The sequence below is a fragment of the Octopus sinensis genome, linkage group LG2, assembly GCF_006345805.1.
Source record: "Octopus sinensis linkage group LG2, ASM634580v1, whole genome shotgun sequence".
NCBI lineage: Eukaryota > Metazoa > Mollusca > Cephalopoda > Octopoda > Octopodidae > Octopus > Octopus sinensis.
Window position 1 is genome coordinate 625,332 of NC_042998.1, and position 6,000 is coordinate 631,331.

The following is a 6,000-nucleotide window of genomic DNA, read 5'->3' on the forward strand; positions in this document are numbered from 1 at the left end:
GTTTCTGTGGCTTGGAGGACAGTTACCTTCTCTTTGCTTCCAACAAGGACAGCTGCCGCTACCCAAGCCACTTCTATATCCGGTGGATTGCTTCTACCCTCACTTTGGAAGTCTTTCTTCGAAGGTATGTGGGCAGAATCACTACTTCCTCTGTTTTCACCGCCACACTCGCCAGCCTCCTCGCCTCCTCTACTGTCCTAAATTGGACGACCATTGTCCCATATCGTCTTCCTTTGGTTATGTACGTTATCGGCTTTGATCGCTTCCTCGGCGCCTTTTCACTTCTGCCTTCACCTGCTCTGCCTTTTTTCCTTTCAACGAGTACACCTTATTGGTGATCGTTTTCTTCTCTATCCTCTCCATAATTCCTTTGGGGAACGACAACTTCACGTCGCCGCCCACCTTCTGAGCCATTTTCTCGTACTCCTTTAGACCATCCAAGTCCAGCTCCCTTCGCTTCACCTCCGTGGCTTCAGTAAAAGTCCTTATCTTCAACATTCCGTCCATCTTTATGACCGCCTTTACCAGCTCCTCCTCCTCCAACTCAGACCCGTCAAGGTCTGAGTACATCTAGGCAACACAAAAAACTACGTCCACCTCTTACAAAATAAAGACAGCAAATAACTCGACACATGCGCGGAAGAAGGTTCTTACTACACAGCCACGCCTGCGCTATATATATATATATATATATATATATATATATATATATATATAATATATATATATATATATATATATATGTATGTATATATAATATATATTTTTTCCAAAGAAAATATATGCAAAAGTAGTGCGCTCTTCGGAGGTTATGAGCAAGGCAGCAGCTGAGCAAGAATCTTTTTTGTGCACGGCACAAAAGATTGTGCAGCAGCTGACCTGGCTACATCAAGTACAAACAAGGAACCTTGCCCACCACTGCGCAAGATTACCACAGTCAACAGACATGGGATGGCCTCCCCTAACGCCTGCACCGCCGTGACGCCAATATTTTTAGTAAATATTGGAGGCCTGTTGCATCATAACAAAAGCAATTTTTTCCTGAGAGACCTTCATGCATGCAATCAAGCCCTATGCACAACATAGGTGGAAACTCGCCTCAACCTTGATATAGAGGATGCAGAAGTACACGTACAAAAAATATGCCATACTGCGAACAGACAGAAGGGAAAGGAGCCATGGTGGAGTTGCTGTATACTTTTGTGATGACCTCACACCCCGGGTCTTACTGTCAGTATGTGACACTCTAATTGTATACAGAAGACAACACAATATAGCCATATGTAATACATATCGCCTACCGGATACTCCAAACCACATAGGCAAGTTTGAAGATTGCCTCACAAGAATTAAAGAAATCCTCATGAAACTGGAACACCACGTGAGCGTATTTCTTAGGGTGATTTCAACTTCCCCATCGTCAAATGGCCCGAAGGCCCTCATGCTCTCAGGAATGACTCATTGCAAACAAGCACACGTGGAGTCCCTGCTCAACCTCAGCAATGCCCTATTCATGAAGCAAGTTGTGCTCAGACCAACTAGAGCGAATAATATTTTGGATCTCTGATTCACAAACAATATGGACATCGTTCGTGATGTGAAAGTGACGCCGACATTAGTCTCGGATCACAACATAATAGAGCTGTCTATGTTTGGGCCGAAAGTAACCAGAAACATACAGCCTAGAGGAAGCACCCGAAATCTCTCCACTCTGAACTTCCACAGAGCAGACTAGAAAACGATTCAAAAAGAGATCCTCAGACAGGACTGGTCCTAATACCTCTCCACACCAGACATCGGCATGAATCTAGAATATTTCATGTCTGTTATGCAAACTATTTGCCAGAAATATGTCCCAGAGCACAAGGCCAACACAAAAAGGAACAAGGTTCCAAATCGTGTAAGCGTGCCCTGGCAAAACCCCTCCAGATTCTCTTCCAGAGTGTTCTTGTAAATGGAAGGCTGCGAAGCAAGCTGAAGGAAGGAATAATATGCCCAATCCATAAAGGAGGAAGCAGAGTAGATGCCAAAAACTATAGGCCTATCTCTCTGACTTCACACATCAGCAAAGTCATGGAACGGATAGTCAGAGGGAAACTAATCGTATTCCTTGAAGAAAATAACTTGCTGAGTGATACCCAGCATGTCTTTCGACAAGGTAGGAACTGCTTAACCCAGCTCTTACAACATTATGACTGGGTGTTGAGGCAGTTACTCAACAACTCAAATGTGGACGTAATCTACCTTGATTTTGCAAAAGTTTTTGATTAAGTTGATCATGGAATGATATGCTACAAACTGTGTGATCTCAGCATAGTTGGAAAATTTGGAGGGTGGTTACATGACTTTCTGGAAGATAGACGTCAAGCAGTAGTGGCCAATGGAGCCACCTCAATGAAAACACAAATAGTGAGCGGTGTTCCACTGGGCACTGTCTTGAGACCACTGCTTTCATAGTGACCCTCTCAGATATGCCCTCAATATGTGTGTGTATAATATATTTAAGAAGACAGCGAAGATCTCCTCTCGGTTGTTAGACGTCTTCCTTCAACGCTGCCTACGTCCAGTCCTGGGCATCCCTTCCTGGTACAGAGTGAGAAACGAAAGGTTGATTAGAAGAGCTGGCTTAGGAAGTATGCAGGACGTGGGGACTAGGCGGCGGATACGGTTAACTGGTCATATGCTTCGATTACCACAGAAGAGACTTGTTACCATCGTGATGGAGTGGGTGCAAGAATAAGGAAAAGGATAGAATGCAAAGACCAAGGAAGATGTGGCGCAGAAGGTTTTGTAATGATGTGATTGTGATGAGAATCGGTCCGAGTTGACCTAAGAGGAAAGCGAACGGCCTCGATGTTTGGAGAAGGCCCATTGCCCTTTGTGCTAACAGCACTGGAGGATCTAATAGTTAACACACACACACACACACGGATGGCACGTTTTTGATCATAGATCTATTCAAGAAGCACTGATGACCTCAGGCTAGATAGCAATAATAGGCGGAAGGTATTAATCAGGTAAGTTTTTGTTTCTCATACGTGAATGTTTGACCGACAAAAGTATTGGGAAGGTGAAATTTCATACATGTTAGATGCTATAATACTGGATTTTCTATGAAGTGTCACTGCTGCCAGACAGACACTCCCTGTATGAGTGCGAGAGAGAGTAAGAGAGAGAGAGAGAGAGAGAGAGAGAGAGAGAGAGGAGAGAGAGAGAGAGAGAGAGAGAGAGAGAGAGAGTATCAAATGCTTACGAAATCTTGACAAGCTTACGCTCGGTCAAGGGGAATCGAGTATCGTTGTCCGTCTTTTCCGGCTGAGTGAATTTCTTTCTTTTTTTTTCTTTTTGATACCCTGAAAGATTGATTTTGTTTGTTTCTTGCATCTGTTTCCAAATTTCAAATAAAATAACAAAACGAAAGAGTAAAATTACCTCCGATCTATAGAATAAATTCTTGTTTTCTGAATGCCAAAGAAAATGAATGCCTGGTATGGAAGAAAGCTTAACGCATAGATCTCCCTACCAAATAATGGTGCTATTTATTAGTAAAATAATTTTAATTCAGGTATTTTATTGAACTGTTAGCAAATCAGGCAAAATGTTTAGCGGCATGTCGTTGCCTTTACTCTCTGAGTTCAAATTCAGCCGAAGCCGACTTTGCATTTCATCCTTTCAGGGTCGATAAAATAAGTATCTATCGAGCACTGAGATCGATGAAATCGATATACTCTGTTCCCCGAAATTTCTGGCCTTGTGCCAAAATTTGAAATGAATTTTATTCAGATATTAACAAAAACGAAATTCAAACAGAAATGTCGTCAATTAAAACAACGTCGTTTTAGTTGACTGAAAAACCAGTCTATCACTACAATAAGATATTTTTTAAGTGTTAAAATCAAAATTGCAAAGATTGTGAATTCTCTGGATGCACCTCACTAAGTTGAGCAATCCCTAAAAAGAAAAACAAAACAAAAAGAAAAAGATAAGCAAACCCCATTAGGAACTGAATAGTTTAGTATTATGTTATTACGGACCGATGAGAAAACCAGACGTTAATGAAAAATCACATCTCTAACCATCAAGTACACTGACTGAAAAATGGTGGACTGCAGTCAATATTTATCCGTTGAACGCGGAAAACTGATATATCTGCTAAAAATTTATTACCAGTTAACAGCGGGAAACGGTTTTACCCGATGGTTTTGAAAAAATAAAGAAAAAAAAACTCTCCCTAAGCTGCGAGTAGCGGAGAAACCCTCATTGATATTCTTAACAAAAGATAATTTTTCAGGTTTTCCTTTTTTTTTTTCACATATTTCATCAAATATCTCTTTACAAAGCAAGAATCAAATACTTTTAGAAAATATCAATTCTATTTTTTGATGGATAATTAACATCATTACAGGAATGATCATGAAATTTAATTACGTGATCAAAGGGCTAATCCAGATCTAAAACATACAAAGATGAAATAGTTTAAACTATTTCAAACTAAAACAAAAATATTGAAGAGATAAAAAAAAATTACATTATTGAAAAAATGTATTGCATTCACGAGTTATAATTAAAATACCACGTTCAGTGGACTTTGGCATTCTGATGAAGAAAAACACCGCTCTCAAACGTAAGAGAGCATTCTTTTCTGTTGGTTACCCTATAAACATTGGTATGACTGGAACTCCGTTTACAACGACGCGCGTTCCAGTTAATCTGATCAACGGAACAGCTTGCTCGTGAAATGAAAGGGCAAGCGGCTGAGCGTTCCACAGACACGCGTACCCTTAACGTAGTTCTCAGGGATTGTTTGAAATACGGTTAAGGGTTTTCCATTTCCTTTTTCCTTGCGTTTGCCTACCACACTGTCGATTCCGTTTGTTGTGTTTTTTATCTTTGATTTATCTTTCTAATATATAAAATCCATTCTGTCTGTCTGTTTGTGCGCTTATAACTCCAGTATTGTTCATCCGATCGCGCTGAGATTTTAAACATGGATACATGAGAGAGCGGGGCGTTCCGTAATCTACGACTTGCTCAGACAGCCGGCACATATCATTTCGCTGGCAACAAGGGGAGTACAGGATGACAGTCAGCTAAAACCGTCGCTATGCTGACTCTCTTCTTTCCTCTCTCTGTCTCTCTTATGATGTTTGATTCCACTTGAAGTTGTGCTAAGATGCGTTATCAATCAATTATCCTTATTGATAAGAAAGAGTCAAAAGTAACACATACAATCACAAAACATCTCCACTACTTAAAACCGTCCAAGTTAACCCTCTTCACCTTTACAGCTCACATGAAAAACTACGAGGAAAAAGCAACCATTTAAAAATAAAAGAGAACAAATTGATTACTATTAAAGCGCGTAAAATATTGGGGTTAATAATCTTAATCTTTAGTTACAGTTTCTCATTAAAACTACATAATAAGCAGAATTGTCGGGTTAAAACAGTAGGGTGTTTTGAGGGAGATTTGGTTGCTATTTCTACCAGGTCTAGCTACCGTGTAGAGGTATCCCTCATTGGCTCATACATACATAAGACAGTAGGGTGTTTTGAGGGAGATTTGGTTGCTATTTCTACCAGGTCTAGCTACCGTGTAGAGGTATCCCTCATTGGCTCATACATACATAAGACAGTAAGGTGTTTTGAGGGAGATTTGGTTGCTATTTCTACCAGGTCTAGCTACCGTGTAGAGGTATCCCTCATTGGCTCATACATACATAAGACAGTAGGGTGTTTTGAGGGAGATTTGGTTGCTATTTCTACCAGGTCTAGCTACCGTGTAGAGGTATCCCTCATTGGCTCATACATACATAAGACAGTAGGGTGTTTTGAGGGAGATTTGGTTGCTATTTCTACCAGGTCTAGCTACCGTGTAGAGGTATCCCTCATTGGCTCAACAATACATATACACATAAAACTGAAATAAAATACTTGAAATAACATACTTAAAGCAAGAGGCGTCAACTACAAAAGCCAAGGTCCATGCAGTGTCTTTTCT